At 34.9% G+C, this 24,353-nt stretch overlaps 1 long non-coding RNA gene across 1 annotated transcript in view; it reads left to right on the top strand.

Moving 5' to 3' along the window:
- The first annotated feature begins 6,287 nt into the window (after positions 1–6,287).
- LOC110200911 (uncharacterized) overlaps positions 6,288–24,353 on the top strand; it is a 55,740-nt gene continuing 37,674 nt past the window's right edge. The window contains exons 1-2 of the long non-coding RNA XR_002322336.2: positions 6,288–6,456; positions 11,697–11,750. This is a non-coding gene — a long non-coding RNA (uncharacterized LOC110200911). The remainder of the gene's footprint in view (positions 6,457–11,696; positions 11,751–24,353) is intronic.

The raw sequence follows: 24,353 nt of genomic DNA, 5'->3' as shown, positions 1-24,353 counted from the left end.
CTTAGTGGCTGTGTGACCTGGGCAAGTCACTTAACCCACTTGCCTAAAAAAAAATAAAATAAAGAAATTGCCACAGTCACCCTAACCTTCAGCAACCACCACTCTGACCAGTCAGCAGCCATCAATATCAAGACAAGACCCTCTTGCCAAAAGCTAAGATGAAAGCATTTTTTTAAGCAATAAAGTATTTTAAAATTGAGTTTGTATGTTTTTAAAGACATGATACTATTGTATACTTAATAGACCATACCGTAGTATAAACATAACTTTGATATGCTCTGGGAAACCAGAGAATTCATGTGACTTGGTTTATTGTGATATTCACTTTGTTATGATGGTCTGTAACTGAACCAACAATACATCTGAGGTATACTTGTATTGATGAGCATTAAAGGATGGAAGAGCCATCAGAGACCCAAGAACTAGTGTCTACAGCAGTTTGCTGGCCACCAGTTCTGATGAGGAGCCAGCCCTGAGGAGCAACCTGTTTGCCTCAGCAGAGCAGACAATAGACCCCCACCGTTACAAATTCGGCCACCACTCGATATTCATTGAGTGTCTACAATGCCCCAAACCTGAGAGGTTAAATAAAATGTAGTCCTTGCCCTCAAGTCGTTTGTAATTTAGCAAGAGTGAGATATTTTTCTCAATCACAGACAGAATGGTGAAATTTGTCTCTTACATTCCAAAATGTCCTTGGGAATAGTTCTCATTCTATTTTACATCTTAACTGAGTAGCAAAGCACACATTCAACTTAGTGTTAGAAGACACCACGATACATGTAGTAGACAAGGCACTTTATTTGAAAGAAGTGGAGAAGGGGATGCAAATAGGGAAATTTTGTTGCTACCTTGTGTTTATATGTACATTTGAATATATACGTAACATGCAAATAAAAATATGCATTAGAAACTGCAATAAAAGGTGCCTTTTTTCTTCTTTTTGTTTATTGACATGTTATATTTGCTGATCATTAAAATTCACAAGGAAAAATGAAATTAAAAAAAAGAATTTATATGAATGGAAAGCAAATTTTTCTCTCAAGGATCACTCCAGAAACCATTGAATACTTTTTTGGACCTGAGCAGCATCCTGCCAATAGCTGATGGGAAGACAGAATGTCTATTTCCTTAATCATTATTGTTCTTATTTTTTTTTCTGAAAAGAAGAATAATCTTTTGACTGGATAGAACAGAACAGAAAAAGGTAGTGGAGAATAGAGTCTGAAAACTGTAGGTAAATTCAATTTATTTCCTGTCAAAATTATAGAATGTGTTGCTATGGGGATGGTTAGTTAGTAAACATCTAGAAAAGGAAGCAATAATCATAGTTAGGGTGGTTTATTAAAAAACTGGTAACATGAGACTAGCCTCATTTTAATTTTTTTCTCCATAGAATGACTAGGCAAATCCATCAGGGGAATGTTGTTATTATAGATTATGCAGATCTCAGCAACAAATTTTCCTTGGTGTACTTGGTGAAGAGATGTTGGCCAGAGTATCATAGTATAGTTAGGCAGATTTAGAACATGAATTGTTCTAATTACCAAATGTAAGAAAATCTCCAGTTGAGTACAGTGGGTTTTGGTCCTTAGCACTGTTTGATATAGTCAAAAACCTAGATGAAAGAATCTGTGCCTTGCTCATCAAGTTTACTGATACAAAACTGGAGAGCATAGTTAACATGTAAGATAGAGTCAGGATACTGAAAAATCTTGATGGGTTCAAATGTTGGACCAAATCTAATGACCTGAAAATTAAAAAGCATAATATTTTGTCCAAAAATGATTTCACCAGTACAAAATTAAGGAGGTATGGCAAGATAACAGTTCATCTGGAAAAAAACATCTGAGGATTTAAATGGACTGAAACTCTGAGACCACAGTGTGACAGGGCTACCAAAAAATTAACATGATGTTAAATCGGATTTAGAGAGGTCTAGTGCCTAGAATAGTAGTGTGAAACTAAAATAGAAACAGATGCTGGAAAACTGCATGTTGACTTAGGAAACCATAATTTAACATTATCTATGTTGTATTGTATTTTTATTTATTTTGTTAAACATTTCCCAATTGCATTTAATCTGGTTTGGGCTTCACTTAGAAGCTTTGTGGAGAGCATGCTGCACAGGTTGCGTTTGGACATATTTGGTCCAGAACAAGTTAGGAGTTAGTCACACTGTACTTTACCCTTGTCAGACTAAGTCTGGAATATTATGTTCATTTCTGGGTGATACATTTTTGGAAGGACATTGATAGGCCAGAGAGTATCCAGAAGAGGATGATCAGGATGGAAAAAAGACTTGAGATCATGTTCCAGAAGGAAGAAATTGAGGTATTTACCGTGGAAGAAGGGAAGACTTAAAAAGTGGAGAGATGGTAAGAAGATAAACTATCTTTAACGATATGAAGGAAAGAAGGATTAGGTTTCTGCTTGGCCTCAGAGGAAAGAAGTATGAGCAATATATTTAAAGTTATCAAGAAGCAAATTTAGGTTCATTGTAAAGAAATATATCCTATCAATGAGATGTATTCAAAGTGGCAAGTGCTATCCCAAGATGTAGTAGTTTTCTCTGCCATGGAGATCTTTAAGCAAAGGCTTGATGACCATTTATTGGGTATATTGTAGTGAGCATTTGGGATCAGACACAGGCTAGACTTCAAAAGAACAGAAGCTAGTAGTGGTCAAGACCATTTAATTTTTTTTAGAGCAGCTTTAGGGAGTGTGTAATTCCCTAAGGTATATAGGCAAGGTAAATTCTTGTAATCAACCTGGAATACAATTCTGTTCTGTTCTGGTAATAGGGCTATACTATATTTTTAATAAATATTCATCAATTTAATTTGTTTTCATGGTTTTTGGTCATATAATTGGCTATAAAATTTCTATCACTTTTATTTCCTCTATGAATTCTCCCCATTTATTTTTAATTTTGATAATTTGGCTTTCTTTTCTCTCATTTTTAAACCAAATTAGTTAATAATCTGTCTATTTCATGTGTCATTGTCAAAAACAAATCAAACAAAAATTATTTTTTTCAACTCTATTCATTCTAATTTTTTAAATCTTTCATTTTCAGGATTTCTGTTTTTGTCACTGGATATTATTAATTTGTTGGCTTTTTAGTTTTTAAAAAAAGTTAAGTGCTTAATTCACTGACCTTTTCCTTCTTTCTTCTTAATGTGTTTAGAGATACAACTTTCTCCCTAAACCTAAAGACTATCTTAGTTGCATCTGACAATTTTGGTTATAGTGCTTAATTGTTATAATTTTCTTTCGTATAATTATTTAGTGCTTCTATGACTTGCCCTTGCATTTACCAAGTCTTTAGAATTAAGTTGTTTAATCTACATTTAACTTAATTCTTTTTTTCATGTTTCTCTTGTTGATAATTTTTTATATAATATGATGGTTTACAAAGGATATGTTTATTTTTCTCTTTCTATATCTGTTTATGAATTATTTTTGTTCTAATGCAGTTATTTTTTGCAAAGATATCATACAATGCACAAAGTATATTCTTCAATATTTTCATGACAATTGTGAAAGTTCTACCCTAATTTTCTAATACTCTGTTCAGATCCTTAATTTCTTTCTTGTTTATCTGTCTTGTTAGATCTGTCTGAACCTGAAAGAGAAAGTAAAAACTCTCATGAGATTATAATTTTAATGTCTAAATTTTCCTTCTGTTCAGTAAGGTTTTTGAGATGCTATTCTATTAATAATCACACAGACACATACACATTTAATACTGATATTGTTTCATTCTCACTGATGCCTTTAAGCACAGTTTAGTCTCCTTGTTTCTCTTAATAATTTCTATTTTTATGTTTCATTATCTGTTATTGCTTTTGATTTTTAGTATTCAGTTGAGACACCATAAATTATGTTGAAACCTTCATTTTCAGTGCATGTGACTCTTTATGTTTTAAACAAGAATAGAGTCAAGACCATTCCATCCTATTTTAGCCTTAATATCTTAACTGGGTTAGAACATATCTTAAATGAATGAATCAATCATAGGCTTTATGTTAAGTGCAAAAAATGAATTGGTGTGACTTTGCACAAGATCATATTTGGATAGGCCAAAGAAATTTGACTCTGCCCCAAGGGTCATCTATTAATTATCAAGTTTGTTGAGAAGAGATTCATTCCAGAAATTGGAGCAAGTATGGCATTCTAGATAAAGCTTCCTGAGAAGGAACCCACTGGAGTGGTATTGAGGGGAGGAGTGGTCTTAGCTTTAGCATCAGTTCTCCTCACCTCCTCTTTGATCAGAAGAAGACTTGCAATCTTTGAAGGACTGGACTTACCATTCCTCCATCAGGACTTTACTAGCATCCTCTGATCAGCCAAGGATAGACTAGATGAAGATTCACTCCTCCATAGTTAGTTCAGCAAAGAAACTACACCAAAGAAAACTTCTTGAGTCTCCCACAAATGGGAGAAAAGAACTTCTAGCAATCAGGAACTATTATTCCCTCACCACATGTGTTCTTAGAGCTTGTATTCTTTTCCCCCTGGGATCTATATGTACTTGTGAGAGAATATCACATGCATTTGGGGAGATGTTTTGTGTTTTGTTAGTACTATAACCTCTATAGTAAATATCCCTTCCTAAATGATTCTCTACTGATGTTCCAGGGATAGGGTTTGGGGGTGGGGGATGTGTTGGAACAGGGAGCACACTGGTAGAAGATTGAGTTGATAGCATTAAAGAATTACTCATTACTACTCAGGACTATCTATTGAACTTGGAGTGGGAGATGTAGCCTGGCTCAGGGGAAGGAAGGAAGAGGACGAGAATAAAATTTTATATAATATCTATTATGTGCCAGGTACTGTGCTCTAGGATCTGAGAGATGTCTGTTGTAGTAGGAGTCAAAATAAAGATCCTTAGGACATATATGGGCTACATGTTTCTTTGTTTATAGCAAATTTGGGGGGGCTTGCTTTCTAATCCATTCTACCCTCTTTCATTTTATGAATTGGTTTATCCTGATTGCATTCATGTTTACAATAAAAAATTTCCCTCATAGCCATGCTGTTAAAATATTTATTGTTTTGAAAGTAATATATATATATGTATTATTTTCAAAACTGTCATATTTTTCTATGCTTTCTTCTAAACTTCCTTTTGTTTTCTCCTGCTCATTATTTTAAAATGTTCCAATGGCCATCTTTTTTGGGTATCACTACTGCTATTGCTCCCTTCCCATTAAAAATCAAGAGAAAGAAAGGAACCTTGTAACACATAAACACAGTCAAGCAAAATGAATCCACATAATCACTATGTCCAAAAATATGTCTCTTTCCTCACCTTGAATCCTTCACCTCTGTCAGGAGATGGGTAACATGCTTCATTATAATTTCTCTGGAGATACAGTTGATTATTACATTAGTCAGAGTTAAGTCTTTTAAAGTTATTTTTCTTTACAATATTGCTGTACTTGAATAAATTGTTTTCCTGGTTCTACTCACTTCACTCTGCATCATTGCCTTTTTTGTAGTTTCTAACTGTACAAAAATATTCCTTTGCATTCATATACCACAGTTTGTTCCTTCATTCCTCAATTGCAAAAAAAAGTGCATTAGAACAAAAATAATTCACAAACAGATGTAGAAAGAGAAAAAATAAACATATCCTTTTTAACCATTATATGATAAAAAAAAATTGTTATCTATGACACTGTCTTAGGTTCCAATTCTTTTCTTTTCTCCCTACCTTTTACTCCTATCTTCAGAATAAGGTATTTTGTTTTCCTTGTGGCTACTCATTCTTGGGTATTATCCTTCCTCTTAATATCTCCTTCCCCCCACAACCTCTGCTTTGCTTTCTTATTGAGTTTGATGAATTTCTAAATGAAACTCTTTACATGTGCATGTGTGCGTGTTCAATGATCATTTGTCCCTTTCAGATAACAGTGACATTGTCTGATACCCAATCTCTCCAACCATGTTGGATACTCTTCTTATCACAAACCTCAATTATGAGAAATAGCAAATTCTAGCCCCCTTTTCTTCCTTTATACACAGTGTATTGCTTTTTTATGTTCCCTTATTTTCCCCTCTTAAAAACCCTAGAACAGAAATAATCTATTCCCATGACATCTGTTTTTCTTATTTGACTCTTCGATATATTCTGAAGACATCAAGATTTTGAAGTAACATTTGTTTCCCACTATTAGAATGCTAGCACTACATCATAATACAGCTTTGTAGTTAGAGCTATTGCTTCACAGTTACCTCAGGAGCCCAAGAGGGGAGTGGCACCTGATAGCCATGAAGTACCCTTATTCCTTGGTCTGAAGTAGAGCAACTGATGATCTAGGAGCAAATATTTGTGTGGAAACCTTCAACCTTCAGCATGAGTTTTTGTATAGTACAATTTAAAGAAGAGAACTACTATTAGCATCCAACATCCTCTCCTCTCCCCACTCATGAGTTTGCATTAAGGTAATTTCAGAGAAAGGATAGCAGTATCCTCCACATTATCTTGAGCCTAGAGTAGGAATAGTTGGGGCCTAGGAGGCCAAGAGCAGTGTTTGACTCTATCCTTAATTCAAACTCTGGAGTCAGATATTTGCCTCTATTCTCAGTTCCAGCTTCCAAACTTTTGCTGTTCTCTCTCTCTCTCTCTCTCTCTCTCTCTCTCTCTCTCTCTCTCTCTCTGTCTCTGTGTCTTTCTCTCTTGTCTTTTTTTCTCTGTCTCTCTCTGCTTTGTTTTTTTTTTCATTCTCCTCAGTTTTTTATCTTTTTGCCTCATTTGGCAAATTTCTCAGTGGTATTAAGATTGTATAGATGAAGCTTGGTTTAGTTAGAATCTTTCTTTCAGCCAGTTATACCTAGAAGAACTTGGGTTACATTTATATGCAGCAGTTTATATACCTTATGTCTTTGTAACAATTTACCAAATGGAAGACAAAGAGTAATGAAAAAGAAATGGCTTCCTAGTTGTTTGCTTTCTATCTCTTGTTTTCATGTAGAGAACCAGAATATTTGAAAAAATAACCTCAGATTTTTAAAGTTTTTATTAGTAGTGGCCTGAGACTCAGATTTCAGGGATTCAGTTTATATATGTATGAAATGAGGAAGTTTAACAATATGATCAATAAAGTCCCTTCCAAATTTCTAGATATTTACCACTAGGAATAGGGAAAACTGACATTTAGTTGACATTTAGTATTCATTTTTAAAATAAATCAGAAAACCAACAAGCAATTAATAAAGTCTTACTAGGTGCCAGGTTGGAAATACAAAGACGGGCAAATATAGTCCCTGTTTTCAAGGAACTTACATTTTAGTGGATGGGGCTGTGTATCTTCCTTCTTGCCTATGAACCTCAGCATTTAAAAATAGAACTCATTTAGATTAAAAAAATCTTTTAATTTATTAGCACAGTTACAACAATTATTTGTTTCTATAATAATCATAATCACACTTTTGAGCTCCATAGGGGTAATGTTATACAGTTATTGGGTATAAATTTAACATGAGAATAAACATACTTGTAATCTTCTCAAAATCATTGTCTCTATATTGAGAAAAACATTAGGGGAATTTGAAAACATGTTTTGTGCTTTTCTCCTTACCTTGAATATTTTATCCAGTTTCGGGTGCCAAGTTTTACAAGTGACATGGACAAGCTAGAGGGCATCCAAAAAAGGGAACATGTGTGTAAGTGTGTGTGTGTGTGTGTGTGTGTGTGTGCACGCACATATGTATGTATAGACACATGGACACACTATTTATCGATCTATCTACAGGTACATATATAATTGGTTAAAGCAATAGAGGAGATTTTTTTGGAGGGGGGAGGGAAATTGAATGTAATAGGTGTTTTCAGGTTTTTGAAAGGTTGTTATAGGGTAAAGGATCAGAATTCTTGAATTCTAGAAATTGGAGCAAATGTGGATTTCCTGCACACACTTGAAGAGTAGCTGAGTGAGGGGAAGGAGAGGTCTTAGCTTTAGTCTCGGGCAGATCTCCTCTCCCTTCTGTCTACATGAGAACTTTTATGTTTTGAAGGGTATGGAGGATAATGAACTATGTATTATTCCATAAAGGTCCTAAATAGCATCTTTGGATCAGGTAGCAGAGGTGACTGCTCTGGGAACCAAAGGTAAATAGGGCACAGCTTCACCATGTTTTTGACAGTCTTCTTGAGTACTCCACAAATGGGAGAAAAGGACAGCAACAAAGAGCTATGAGATATCCCTTTGTTTCATTCTCTCTCTGGGCTTGAGCCAAAATTTCCCTGGACTCTGTGTGTATTTATGGGAGAGTATTTCATAGACTTGGGGGTGGATATTTTGTGTCAATCGTTCTTAGTAAACACTGTTTTCGAAAAATGACTTGAAATTGTCTGGCTAACTTGATTCTTAACTGATAATCTTGGGGGGCAAGCATACCAAAGGGGAATTGAATTGATAGCATTAGAGAATGACCTTTGATCCCTCAGTTATTCCCAGGACCCAGATAAGGAGATGTAGCTAGCCAAACTTTGAAAATCTAAGTGGGATTGAAAGTTGAAATAAGGATTCTGAGAGTTTATAATCATAGATAAGGAAACTGTAGTCTAGAGTGGTTAAATGTTTTGTCCAAGATCATGCCAACAGATGCAGGATTTGAATTCAGGTCCTCTCACTCCAAATCCAGTATTCAGTTCATGTCACTATGGTGCTTCGTGGTTTATTCCAGCAAACCAACGCTATCTCATGATTTCACATTTTGATAGAATGTTTCTTTGGTACCCACAGTTATAAACAGATGTAGAATGGACATAGGTATAGTTGCATGTCGCCTTAAGTGAACATGTCTCATTGCACCACAAATGGCTATTGACTTTCTAATTTTAAAGTCATCAGAGGCTAATAGAGCTTTTAGTTAACTAATTAGTGGCTAGATTATTTTGGTGGAAATAGTATTATTTTTTTTTTTAAAAAACAACAGTACGTTCTTTCATTCTAGTCTTTAACATAAAAGCTCCTGAATGCAGAAAATATTAGTAAAAAAGATTCATGTGATGGATAGTTAACAAATATTCTGAGATGATGGTGGTGAAAATAATGGTGATGATGGTGACAATAATACTAATAGCAGTAGCTTTGCTTCAAAAGGTGGCAATGAATTCTTTCATCAAAAGGTGGAGGAAGCACAAACAAATATTTTGTATCTGATTTTGACCAATAGGGAGGACTTGGTTGCTGGAGTTGAATTAATAGGAACCTTGGGCTGATGTAACCAATCTATTTTAGAACACATAACTGAGATGGTGAGGAAAAATAAACATAGACATGCCCACTATATTTGGGGGAATTAGATTTCAAAGAATAAAAAGAAAGGATATGAAGTATCCCATGGCTCAATATTCTTTCTCTAAAATAAGATTTTATTGATATATTTGTTTTTTTATATCATCATAATTTCCCTTAAGGATCCTTTTTATTTCCCTGTCCCAGAGAGCCATCTCATATGATAGTATTTTTTTAAATAACAAAAGACAAAAAAAAGAAAAAAAAAGCCCAGCATAATTGATCAATATATTAAAAAAATCTGAAAATATATGGAATATGCAACACTTGTGGACCTTCCATTTCTGCAAAGTGGTGGGGTAGGAGTGTCTTCTCACATCTCTTTAAACCATACTTATTCTGTATAATTTTGCAAAATTTGCTTTTGTTTTTTTGTGGTTATTCTTACCATTTACATTGTTATAATTATTTATATATTGTTTTCTTAACTTGATTTGCTTAACTCTGTATCAGTTCATATAGATAATTCCATGCTTCTCTGTGTTCATCATATTTATTATTTATTTATAGCACCATAATATTCCACTACATTTAGCTACCACAAGCTGTTTAGCCACTCCCCAAATGATGGACATCTATTTTGTTTCCAATTCTTTGCTATCACAAAAAATGCTCCTACAAATACTTTGGTGTATATAAGAACTCTCTTCTATCAATGGCATCTTTGGGGTATGAGTTTAGTAATGGAATATCTGGGTCAATGGGTTTAAACATGTTAGTCACTTTATTTGCATAAATCCAAACTGCTCTCTAAATGGTTGTAATGGTTTACACTTTCATCAATAAAATACTTGTGTGCTTATCTTCCCACAACCTCTCTCACAATATTACCAACTTTTATCATTTTTGCCAATTTGTGTGGTGTGAGGTAAAATCTCAGGGTTGTTTTGATCTGCATTTTTATTATTAGTAGTAATTTAGAGCATTCTTTCATGTATTTATGAATAGTTTGTGATTCTTTTGAGATTTATTTATTTAAATATTTTGACTGCTTGTTGAAGGATGGCTTTCAGTCTAATATGTATTTTGTAGTTATTTATAAAGGGGTTTGCCCTTATGTTATTGTCTCTTATTTTGTTATTATATAGAAATTCCATGTACTTTAAGAGTTTGCTTTATAGCTTGCAATTTTGCTGAAGCTATTATCTTAATTTTGAGACAATCAATCTTTGCTGATCACCTAGGATTTTCTACATAAACCGTCATATCAGCAAAAAGGATAATCTTTCTTCTTCGCCTGTCTCTGTGCCTTCAACTTCTTTCTCTTCTCTTACTGATATTGCTATCATTTCCAGAAATATATTAAATAATAGTGGAGGGGGGATGGGGCATCTTTGCTTTACTCCCCTATTTATTGGGAACAGTTCTACTTTATACCTGTTACAGATGATGCTTTTTTAAAAAAGTTAAATACTTTATATTATATTTAAAAAAGGGTCCTTCTCTGCCTATACTTTGTAGTTTTTTTTTTAACATAAATGAGTGTTGTACTTTGTCAAAGGCTTTCCTTTGACCTATTGAACTAATCATGTGATTTTAAATGTTTTTATTTTTGTTTCTAATATGATTAATTGTGTTGATTGTTTTCCTAATGTTAAACCATCTTTGCATCCTTGGTTTAAATCCAACTTGGTCATATTGCTGTTTTGTGTTTGACAGGATTTTATTAAAAAATTTAAATCAATATTTATTAATGATGTAGATTTAGATTTCTTATTATGCTTTATCCTCACCTGGTTTAGCTATTAGTGTTATATATATCTCATAAAAGGAATATTCTAGGGTGCTTTCTTCCTTAATTTTTGAGAATAACTTGTATACTATTGGTACTAATGGTTCTTGAAAAGTTTGGTAGATTTCTCCTGTGAATTCATCAAGACTAAAGATGTTTCTCTTTGGTAGCTCCTTTGTGGCTAGATCTATTTCCTTTTTTGAGATTGGGTTATCTAAGATGTCTATTTTTTCTATTACTTTGGGTATTTTATATTTTTGATAGTATTCTTTCTGTGTTCTTGGTTTTATTAACATTTAGCATAGTAGATACTGATTATGTTTTTTTAAAATTTCTCCTACTTTTGTTGTGATTCCATGCTCTTCATTTACTATTTTATAAATTTTATTTCCCCCCCTCTTTTAAAAAATCAAATTAGATTAAGGACTATCAATTTTGTTAGTATTTTCAGAGAACCTGCTTTCAAATTTCCTTATCATTTCTATAGATTATTTTGATTTCCAATTCATCTGTTTCTCCTCTAATTTTTAATATCTCCTCTTTTCTCCTAATTCTAGGTTAATTTGTTTGTTGGTTTTCTAATTTTTAAAAATGTATATTCAGTTCATTAATACTTATTTTTTGCCTGTTTTGTTAATGTTTGCTTGCAGAGATATGCTATTCCTTCCTGAGGACTGCTTCAGCTATGTGTTCCAGAAATTTTGGTATGTTGTTTCATCATTATAATTTTCTTTCACAATTACTAATTATTTCCTATGATTTGTTATTTGACCCACTTCTTATTAGAGATTTTTATTAAATCTCCATTTGAGTTTCTGTCTTTTGTTTGTGTTCCCTGAACTGATTAATATTTTTCTGCATTATAGGATATGAAGGAAATTGACTAGCAATTTGTTTAGTTTTTTGTTTTCCCTTTTGTATAAGTAACAATGACTACCATGGCACACAACATCCAAAAGTCAAAGTTTTAGGATCTCTGCACTCCAATTCCATTTAACCATTTAACATTCTAATTAGCTTTTAAAAAGTAATATTTACTTCAAATATATAGTGAGAGCAGACATATAAACATTTGCTCTACCACCTGGGGTATATAATCTTTTGTATCTTGAGAGACTAACACAGTATCTTGGCCACAACAAAACACTTAATAAATGTTTGACACTGTGATGTAGTGCAGGACTTCTTAAACTTTTTTCACTTGTGACCCCTTTTTGCCTGAGAAATTTTTACGTGACCCTAAGTATATATGTATGTAAGACAGGTATAAAAATCAAACATTTATTGATAATCATAAAGAAATTAATTTTAAAACAATTCTTTGGTATACATATAATTTTATCATCTATTAAAGGTGAAAGAAAATTTGCATACTCATGGGATAAATATGCTTCTTTATTTCTACATCAAGAATTAAATCTTGGCAGAATATTTGATACTGCAGGATGTAGAATATTTTCAACCTTTTTCAGAATTGATTGATATTTTGATTTTATAATCACCAATTCTGAGAATGCTGCCTCATATAAATACATAGTATGAAATGGCAGAAGTATGTTTAGGGCCATTTCAGAAATTATTGGAAATCTTGTCCTAATCCCAAGCCAAAATTCATTTAACAATTTTTGTAGGAAATTCAAGTTTTAAAACTGTGTTGCTTGAGAACTCGGCAAATTCTTCTTGAACTTTTAATGACAGATGACTGACATTTTTTAAAATTTCAATTGAGTATTGTTTATGAACCCAGCTTAGTTTTTAGAATCAAAATTTGAAGTGAAGTATTTCTGAAACTATGTCTCCAGGCACTTCAGATGATCAATTATAACTCTTACAATTACATCTTTGGGAAGGTTATTTTCAATTATAAAATCATCTGTAGCTGTAAACATTTCGAAAGAACCATTTTCCACCCTATTCTTCCATATGTCAACTTTTTAAATAAAACTTTTAGTTTTATTTTTTAGTGTAAATATGTTGCAATTTTTTCCCTTGAAATGACATGTTTAAATTATTGAGTGTTTCAAACATATCTGACAAATAACACAGTTTTGAAAGCCAGAAGTCATTATGAAAAAAATGAACAAAATCAGATTTCTGTTCAGTCAAAAATATTACTTCATCTTTCAATTTCAATAATCTGTTTAAACTTTGCCCTTTTGAGAGCCACCTTACCTTTGCATATAGTAATAAACTTTTATAATTAAAGCCCATGTCTTTCCAAAGGTTTGAAAACAAACTGTTGTTAAGGGCACAACTTTTAATGTAGTTAATGATTTTGATAGTATTGCAAAGCACAACATCTAACTCTGGTGATATTTTTTTGGCTATGAGTGCCTCTCGATGGATCATGCAGTGAGTAAAAGTGATAACGTTCATTGCCACCAGCTTTAACTTTTGCTACACAACCAACATTCTCTCCCATCATTGCGTCAGCACCATTTGTACAGGTGTCAATGTAATTTTTCCACTCTAAACCTGCATTTGTGAAAAATTCATCAATTTGTGTGCCCTTGTAAAGAGTGACATAACAATAGTTTCTCATGTATGCTTCCTTCATAAACATATCTTACATAAAGTAACATCTGTGCCGTGTTAGAAATATCGGTTGTTTCATCTAACTGAATTGCAAATTTGGGGCTACCCTTAAGTCTGGTATTAAGCTGCCGAAATGGTCACTACTAATTTCAGAAATTCTTTTGGAAACAGTATCATTTGATAAAGGAATTTTATGAATTTCATCCCCATACTTTTTCCCATGAACTATTTCAGACATTTTAATAGCAGCAGGTAACATGATATCTTCTTCTATCATGTAGGGCTTTTTAGTTTTTGCAATTAAATAAGTTTTGTAAGGTGCAAATTGTTGACAGTAACAAATTTCTCAAAACATTGTTTTTCTTTATCTGAAGATTTTAAAAGTCTTTCAAAATATTCCTTTGGTTCATTGCAGTATGCTGCATGCTTGGCATTAAGATGTCATTTTAGTTTGGCTGGTTTCATGCTCTCCACAGCCAAATCTTCATTACAAATTAAGCAAAGAGGTTTTTCCACACCATCATCATTATTAAAAGTAAATCTATATTACAAAAATGATTTGACATATTTTCTTTTTCTTGTCAACTTAGGTGCACTACAACTTGGTAGCAAAGACTCTGTTGCATTTTCATTAACATTTTTACCTCTTGTTTAAATTTAGCCACTTACCATAACCAAAAATATTTTTGTCCTAAAATATAAATAAATATTGCTAATAATTTCTCAAATAAATACTAGCTTTAGTTTATGAAATTATATTTGTTTATGCTTAATTTTAAGAATTGGTGTTCATACCTACATACACATACAGTGGTGATGGTGGAGAAATACTATTAATGGCTTTTGTCTTTACTTGCTGCAGTTAAACACTTATGTTTCTGTAAAAGAAGGCGATAGCAGCAATTTTAAAAATCAAACATTCTGACACTACACAATCCAAAGATATACTAATTTGATATATGCTGAGGAATGATGGTGGAAAAATATTAAAAGTCTTTATTTTTCATAATTAAACCATTATATTTATGTAGGAGAAGAAAACTTTGTATGTACAGTAAAAAACACTGAAATTTATAACATATGGTAGTCTTGAATCTGAGCCAAAATGTTTCTGGCAGCATTCATTGGCGTTGTGGTGTGACGGCATGTACAGTACAAAGTGTGCATGTTGTGTATTGCAATGAACCAAGGGTTGCAACGAAGTCATGCAATGCAACACAGAGAAGTGGTACCAGAAGCACCTCAGATTCATTATGCATTTGATTTTGAATTAATTTTTAGTCATTGCATGTTAAGGAACCTTTTACTGTTGCTAAATTTTTCATGATCCCGACATTCAGTTATGCAACCCCGTATGAGGTTACAACCCACAGTTTAAGAAGCTTTGATGTAGTGAGCAGAATACTAGCCTGGGTGTTAGAAAGTCTTGGTTTCAAGCTCTGACTCATACCTACTGGGTATATGACCCTGGGCAACTAAGACTATAAATTATAGATCAGGTGTCCATATCCATTTGAAGAGAGAGTTAAAGCTTAAAAGTAGGCTCATATCCAGAGTTTCTTCCAAAAAGGAGTATAAAGATACTCAGTGTACAATATAAGTCAAATAGGGGACAGGTAGTTTATTCCTATGCACAAAAGAGGAATACTAAACATAAAAGATAAATAGGGCACATTAACAGAATGATTTAAACAGAATTCAGTAAGTTAAATCATAAGTAGTATTGTAGCCTACTGGAAGGCTAATACTGAAAACTCTTCAAAATGTAAATCAATTTGAAGAACTGCTAATTAGCATTTTATATTGCCCCTTGTTTCAGTGTTTTCTAAATAAATAATGGTATATGCTCCATCTAAAAAGTCATCCTCTGATATAAAAAATTCCTTTGACTGTAGCTAGCCCTAGTGGGCCTCCAGGTCTCTAAATCTCATAACTCATAATTACACCACGAAGCTTAGACGTGGAATGACGTATAATGCTGCACTTAGGAAAGAAAATACAAAACAGAATAGGAAGCTAGTGGTCCAAGCACCAGCTTGTCTAGTTAAGTGCAGTTGTAGAAGTAGTAAGAGGGTGGAGGAAAGAGCACAGACCAATCTCTCATCTCCCACCACGTGGAATCTAGGAACAGAGCATAATCAAAGTAATAGAAGCTGAAGTGGAAGCTTTTAACTCATGTAGACCTTACAACTCTAATTGGGTAGGGGGAAGATCAAGAAACCATTTAGGGCTTTCTACATCATAGCAAAATGCCAAGCCCTTCAGGCAGTATGCCATCACTTTGTCTTTGGCACCAAAAAAGCGCTTAATAAATGCTTGTTAAGTGACTGACTATATGGCTGGAAACAGTTCCCAAAGTATTCATTATAGAACCAAGGAAGACAACTTGAAGTGTGAAAGGGTACCACATTTGTCTCATTCTGTGCAATTGCCATCCATTAATTGCTTTATTGTATATCTACCTTGTCTTCCTCCAGCTAAATCATGAGGAACTTACAGGCATGTTATCTTCTACTTTTAAACTCATTTCAAATGAAGTGTTTATTAAACTCCTAGGCTAAGTTCAAAGCGTGGTACTAGGTGCTGGGCATGAAAAGGCAAAAATGAAAGAAAGGAAGAAAGAAAGATAGGAAGAAAGAAAGAAAGGAAGAAATAGTCCCTGCTCTCAAGTAATCCACTCCACAGAGCTTAGATGGTTATGCACTGTAATAGCTGCTTAATAAATATTGGTTGTTTATTTAACTTACTGAAAAGAAGAGCATAACACAAAACAATCCCCTTTGACCAAGTCGTCCCTTGATGTATAGTTTACATACTTAATAGCATTGAGTCTTCTGTGATTGCATAAATGCTGCTGGGTGGTAAGACGTATCTCATCCTTGTTATTTAGAATCATAGACTCTTAGAGATCATCTTGTCCTATCAGCTCAGTTTAGAAATGAGAATACTGAGGTATAGAGGAGTAACTAATCTTCCCAAAGTCATGCAGTAAGTTACAGAAATAATGGCAAAGTGTATAGTGCTGGACTTTAGAGCCAGAAGATGTGGGCTGAAATCCCATAGAGATTTACTAGCTGTGTGATCATAGGGAAGTTGCTTGACCTATCTGAGCCTTAGTTTCTTCTTCTATCAAATAAAGGGGTTGGATTAGTTTCTTTATAGCTTCAAATTATACCATCTTTGTGGATTAGGATGAAATAGAATTCAAGTCTCTTCATGTCCAGTCTAGCGGAGTGTTTTTCTAACATCCTACAACATCACTTTGAGCATTGTTGTTGTTTCCTTTGATGACACAGGAGAAATTGGTGTTACTCTTCGATGGTGTTGTGACATGTATATATCTTTATATACGGCTTGGGTAAAGATTTGTTTTTTCAGCCTGCATGGCTTTTAACGACTAACCAAAATTGATTAAATAACAAGAAAAAGCCCAGAAAGGAGAGAAAAAGAGTTTCCAACAATTTTGTCTATAAATTAGATGTCACTAAAAACAATGGCATAACAATAACAAATAATCTGAAAAAGTAAAAACAAAATCAGCCCCTTTCACAATGTCATGTCTTATCTCCTCCAACAAAATATTTACAATGCTCAGACCAGAAAGACAAGTCTGTGCAGTAATTCTTAATTTGAACTAATTCCGGGGTGTGAGTTCCATATTGTTTATTTCACTTGAGTGTTTTTATAACAATGGATTGAACTGCATAAAAGAAGGCAAATAATGCATAGTTTCTTTTGAGAACATTTTGCATCAACCCTTACATTTCCAGGTTTAAAGTTCCATCATGCGTACAGTGCCAGAGATGTAGCCATGAATCCCAGCACCTAGGGTAGATTTACTTGACTATGTTGGGATGATTGGGAGAAAGGGTTTGTGTGGGATAAGGAATGATTACTCCTGGGTGTGACTAACGTGGATTGAAGGTGTGAGAATCAAGGATGTTGGGGAACTAGGAGACTAGACTCCTCAAAGGAACACACGGTGGGGTGGGGAAAAAACTGAATCAGATCCCAAACTTATTGGGGAGGAGGGAGAGTGACCTATTGGTCCATACATGACAGTAACAAAAATATGTCCAGGATGGAGCAAACTCTAAAGAAAGAAAGATGTTGCTGAGTGATAGGGGAAGAGGAAGAATTTGAAAGGTATAGTGGGGAAGAGCAATTATTCCTCCTCCTGGTCCTGTATGTCAGAGAAATGTTAGAGAAGAAGCTGTCAATCTTGAGGAGTATACCAAGAGAGGCGATGTCTTGTGGAGAAATCTGAGAAAACAGAATATTGCAGGAATAAGTTAGGAAGATATCTAGGATGAAGGGGAATTTATTGACAATGTAATTGGGCACAAGCGGAAAGGAAGGCAAAGAAGGACCAGGAAATGGGAAGACTAGGTCTGAATTTATTGTGGAGGGGAGAGGAAGGAGGCAGTGGCTGACACATGTTGCCTTCACCAGTGAGCACCATACTGATACTAACTGTTGCTGATGTTAGCACGATGGAGACAATCTGCCTTGAGTGGGAAGGGGAGCCTTAGGTTGGCAGCCCAGACATGTGTCCTGTGCTCTGAGATTGTGAAGGATGAATTTCACCTTCTTAGATACTGGCACCCAGTTCAAAGCCTTATCCACCCTGTGCCAGTTCTGGTCTGCAAAGTGGCTCTGTAAGGGTAGAGAGTGAGGTGGATACCTTAGCCCCTAAGCATACCCCAAATCACTACTGTAGCTTTTGGAAATGGTTCAATATTTTGAAGTCAAAATCTTAGTAGTTATTTTTTTTAATCTGCCTTAAAAAATCCTCTAGTATTCTAATAGTCTGAAATCCATAGGGAAGTTTACTTACAAAATAATAGCTAGCATTTATAATGTGTTTTTATAAATATTTCATTTTATACTTGCAACATCCTGGGGAGGGAGATGCTATTATTATCCTTATGTTACTGATGAGAAAACTTAGACAGATGGAGGTGAAGTGACTTGACACAGCTAGTAAGTATCTGAGGCCAGATTTGAACTCAGGTCTTCCTGCCTCCAGATCCAACGCTCTATCTACTGTACTACCTAGATGCTTCTAAAAACATAAAAAGGATTCTGAAGCATTTTCATGCAATACAGTGTTACACACAGAACTTGGAAATAGAAGATCTGGGTTTGAGTTCCATTGCCACCACTTGCTAGCTGTATCATCTTGGAAAAGTAATTTAAATTCTCAAAACCTTTGTTGTTTTATCTGTAAAATGGACACATACTACCTGCCTGAAAGAGCTAACCCTATCAGCTCTCAGCAGCTATTTGGTGAATGTATACACATTTGGATTTTGACTTCTAAATGATATATGATTTGACTCTGTTCTAAGGACAGCAAGATGCTCTCTGGTCAAAAGGTCCTTTAAAACCATTTGGGTGGTTCCTCCCCTTGGTTCTAATTCTTCTTTACAATATGGATAATGTGAAAATATGTTTAATATGAATGTATATATAGAGCTTATATCAGATTGCATGCTGTCTTGGAGAGGGGGGAGGGAGGGAAGAGGAGAGAATTAAAACTCAAAATCTTATGAGGAGTAGCTAGGTGGCACAGTGGAAAGAGCACTGGCCCTGAAGTCAGGAGGACCTGAGTTCAAATCTGGCCTCAGACCAAACATGACACTTACTAACTGTGTGACCCTGGGCAAGTCACTTAACACCAATTGCCTGAGAGAGAGAGAGAGAGAGAGAGAGAGAGAGAGAGAGAGAGAGAGAGAGAGAGGACAGGATAAAAAAAGAGAGAAGGATAAACCGAAGAAAATAAGATGAAGGGAAATATACAGTTAGTAATCAGAACTGTATATGTGAATGTGATAAGCTTACTCATGAAACAGAGGCAGATAGCAGAATGGATTAGAAACAATACATTGTTGGGGTAGCTAGGTGGTACAGTGGGTAGAGCACTACTGGATTCAGGAGGACCTGAGTTCAAATCCGGCCTCAGACACATAACACTTACTAGCTGTGTGACCCTGGGCAAGTCACCTAATCCCATTGCCTAGCCATAAAAAAAAATCTTATGGAAGTGAATGTTGAAAGCTAAAAATAAATACTTTTTAAAAAAGGAACATTGTGAGGTATGTATAACCTATATCAAATTGCTTGCCTTCTCAGTGAAGGGGGCAGAGAAGGAGGGAGAAATTTGGAACTCAAAATTTTAAATACAAATATTAAAAATTGTTTTTTCATGTAATTGGGGACAAATAAAATAATAAGTAAATAATTTTTTTAAAAAAGCATTTATGTAGGATGGTCTCATCCTATTAACAGTTATGCTATAAGATATAAGACACTGAAGTTACCTTCACGTTCTCCCTATGCTTCTTAAATTCTCTGTGCAGACTGTAGGGTACAAAGAAAGGGCAAAAGGAGGAATGATGTAAAAAAGAAGGTCAGCTTACAGAATTTCAGTTTTGTAAATGCAATGTAAATTTCTGAAGCATAATGGGATTTGACAGCTGCCTTCTATAGACTTCCTGGTCTTTTGAAAAGAAATGGATGAATTTGGTTTTTGAGCTGTACTCTAAAATTTCCAGGGAGAAAACATCCCCTGAGCTCTCAGCATTAATATTCTCTCATAACACATAAATGCACTGCACATTTCATATTTCTGGAATAAGAGAAAATGGGGCCATTTTCTTCAAATGTTTTATGGCATCATGCCTGAGAAGAGACAGCCAATTTCAATCATTAAGGGAAAATTAATGGAATTGTTAATGGAAAATGGAAGATTGCAGCTTTCAGCAACATGTTAGACAAGTGCATTTAAACATTTTAAAAGTGGATTTTCCCCATAGGATCTCTTATGTCTTACTTCCAACTTGTCAGTGCCTTTAATTTATTCCAGCTGCTCCTTATTAGTTTTCCATTTTTTTTTCAAGCTATGCATTGTGGATACAGATTGATTTAGCAAAATATGCTTTGGGCTGTGCATCCTAGAAAATCTAGGCTGTAAACCCAGCTCTAATGCTTGATAGTTACTTGACATTGAGGAGGTCACAATCTCTGGGTCTCAGTTTTCTCATCTGTAAAATGAATAAGATGAATGAAATCATCCTTAAGGGCCTTTTTAGCTCTGAAATGGTGCACAGGTATGGAGTGGACTCAAAGATTAAGAAAGCTAGAAATGTGACTAGGCAGGCTATAGACAATGAACCACACTTCCCTGTACCCTGGCCTTAGTTATTGTGTTTGTCTAAATTTATTTGCATTGTAGCTGAAAATCATTCTGAGTCTTCCCATCCCCCCAATGCTGCAAGAGAAAATTCCCACATGGTTCTATGGCACAGCTCACCTGAAATGAGTTTGAGGGCATGACATCCCAACTTGGGGAATTAAACAGGTTGCCACACAGACTTTCTAGCACTAAGCTATACATAGGAAGAGGTGTCTGACAGGGATGCAAGTCTTGGAGATCAGGAAATAAGGTTCAAAAAATAAATTTAAGCTTGAAGGCACTAGTTGGCTTAAGAGTGAGCTGCTATATACTGTCTCGAGGATCAAATACAACCCCTGCCCTTTTTTTTTGAATCTCTATACCTTTGTAAAGGCTGTCAACCATGCCTGGAACACACTGTCCTCACTTCTGCCCTTTAGAATGCAATTTCCTTCAAAACTCAGCTCAAAAACTGTCTCTTTCATAAGCTTTTCCCTGAAAACACCATCTTCCCCAACCAGCAGTGCCTCTATGCCAAAGTTACCTAGTATTTATTTTGTGTATACTTTGTTTATATGTATGTTGTTGTTGTTCAGTTGTTTCAATCATGTCCAACTCTTTGTGACCCAATTTTGGTTTTTCTCAGCAAAGATACTAGAGTGGTTTGCCATTTCCTTCTACAGTTCATTTTACAGATGAGGATACTGAGGCAAAGAGGGTTAAGTGACCTGTCACAGAGCTAGTATCTGAGGCCAGATTTGAATTCAGGTTTTCCTGACTCCAGTCCCAGGGCTATCCATTGGCCACCTAGTTGCCTCTGTGTGTGTGTGTGTGTGTGTGTGTGTGTGTGTGTGTGTGTGTATTAGATGTGTATATATACAATATAGGTATATGTGTATAAATACACAATTTAATGGAGATGTTTAGTCCTTGTTCACACCTAGGTCATATCTCTGCTTGATTGATCGTTCATATCCAACATAGATATCAGGACATAATATTGTTTTGTTATCTACTTTAAATGGAGTGGGATAGATAATTAATTTTATTCAGTTTGCTCCTGCCCTTATAAACATCAATCATTCTAAGTGCATCACACTTTGTTCTAGTTACACTTGTCTGACCTTTACTTTCTTCAGGCATAACATTAGTTTCTCTATTAACAATCTAACATCTCTCATGACCTTATGCCATTCTGATTCTGTTAATGGATAACCCTCATTATTCATTTTCACTATAGTTACTCAAGTGTGGGGATCATTGCTAGAGAAAATTAGAAGTAGTGGTTGAGTCTACCACAAATTCACATGATCTAATATAAGCTAGCCTCCTACTGTTGCACTATAATAATTTTATTTCTTGAATTTTGGTGCTCCCCTCTATTTCTTCAGTTTCAACCCTTTGCTATAAGGTTTGCAATTTCACCACTCATTACCTTCTCTCTTTTGACAATTCTTTTTCCCATTTCTTATATGTAGATGTCTCCAAAGTGAAGTATCATCATATTATAGAAAGAATACTGCTTCTGGAGTCAGACTGGGATGACATTTCAAATCCTTCCTCTGATGCTTAATAATATCTCTGGGTCTCAGTTTACCTATCTATAAAATGAGGAAGTTGATCCAGATGGCCTCTGAGGTCTTTCAAACTCTAGATCAGGGCTTCCAAAACTTATTTGGCCTACCACCTCCTTTTTAAAAAAAATTACTCGGTGCTCTGCCCCCCGAAAGTTTACTTTCTTTAGCCCTTTAACAGTATGTTTGAAATTTGCGTCATTTAAAAAATATAATTAAAAAAAGACACATCTTAAGTTTAATCATTTATTGTAAATTTATGGTCTTTTCCTCCATTAAATTTGGATGATGCAGTATTGCATCATGTAACCATAAAGTACCATATTATAAACAAGTCATTACATGCCCATATCCTTGCTGATGCATGCTGGACTTCCTGACAATGCAAGAAAGACACTTTCATCTGCCAACACTGGCTTGTTAAGACATGTTGGTGGACTTGACCACTGATCAGTTATAACTTGCATTTTATGTGTTTATTTGGAAAATAATGTAATAATCACTGTGACTTTAACTCTGTTACATAATAGATGAAACATGTATGAATGGTTTATCAAGATATTCTCATCTTCTCTTCTTTCCTTATGCTTCCACTGCCCCCTTATTTTTATTCACTATCCCCAATTGGACCAGAGGCTGCTACCAGCCCCCTGGATTGTTCCAGTGCTCCTGAGTATTCAGTATCACTCACCATGGGAACCTAAAATCTAGAGATCTGTGATTCTATTCAAATAAGGTTCTGTTTTGGTACATTTTTCTTTTCTTTTCAGTATCATCCTTAATCACCTCACACATTTCTGTGATTTTAGCAATCAGTGCTATTTAGTGATTACCAAGCCTATGGCTTCAGCCCTGACTTCTTCCCAGAGATTAGACCCATCACTTTCACTTAAGTGTCACATACATATATGTAATTTGCATAGTCATAGTAGTTAAACCCATGTGGGTTGATGAAGTTATCAGAGAAAATATATAGAGGGAGAAGAGAAGAAGGTTCAGGAAAGGATCTTGGGAAATACCCTTATGGTATAGATGATGAGTTAGCAAAGAATTCTTAGAAGGAGCAGTCAGACATATAGACATACAGACAAACCAGGAGAAAGTATGAAACTTTCCTTATTCCCTAAAACTGGAAATGAGCTCTTCCTCTTATCTCTCACACTATCTTTCCTCCCACCTATCACGTAAGCAGATAATCTATTTTGTGTCATAGTTATTTGTGTACTGTTAATCTCTCATGTAGATTATAAACTTCTTGACAGCAAAGCCTCTTCCTGGCTTTTTTATCCTCTAGATACCTTAGCAAAGTACTTTGCATTCAGTAGGAATTTAATACATGCTTGTTGATTTGAAGGGTAGTAGAGTTTTGGAGCTACTATCCCAACCCCCACTTGCATTAAGATTAAGAGACTCCGTTTAACTCAAGGTTAAATTAGCAGGGGAAACCCCTTAATTGAATCAAGAAGATAGAAGTTTAAGTACGTTATTCAGGGCTCTAATTGGGGTATTGGGGTATTGGGGGATGACCTAACTCTGTATCTCATAAAGCCCAATCAATGTACTTTTACCCATGATTATCAGTTGATAATAATTAGCCAGACTTTTTTACAGTTTTCACAAAATATCTTCCAAAAAGTTTTTGACACACTTCTCTCACCAAGTGGACTCACATCCAGTCTATGTCAGGGAGGTAACTTACAGCGTCAAATGACTACAAGTCCTTTTCTCCCCTTTGTGGACTACCCAGAAAGTCTTTCTTGTGCATGTTGTAGCTTTTCTATAGGGCTTCTTGTAAAGTTTTGGATCTGCTCAATCTTTTCTTGGTTCCTAATTCAGATACTGCCACCACCAATTACTGTCCCAGGGAAGCTAATGAAAAAGTCCAAATTCTCTGACTCTCCAAATTTTAATAATGTCCTGCTCTAGCCAAGGGAGGAGAGGAGAGGAGACCAAGGTCAAGGCTGAGGTGCTCTCCTTCCCTCTCACTGAAGTGATGATCCCTTCTTAACCTTTGGCCCAAA

This window comes from Phascolarctos cinereus, unplaced genomic scaffold (genome assembly GCF_003287225.1).
Source record: "Phascolarctos cinereus isolate Bilbo 61053 unplaced genomic scaffold, phaCin_HiC Scaffold_5;HRSCAF=322, whole genome shotgun sequence".
Classification (NCBI taxonomy): Eukaryota; Metazoa; Chordata; class Mammalia; order Diprotodontia; family Phascolarctidae; genus Phascolarctos; species Phascolarctos cinereus.
Note: the sequence above shows the minus strand (reverse complement) of the source record. Positions and strands in the feature narration are given on the sequence as shown.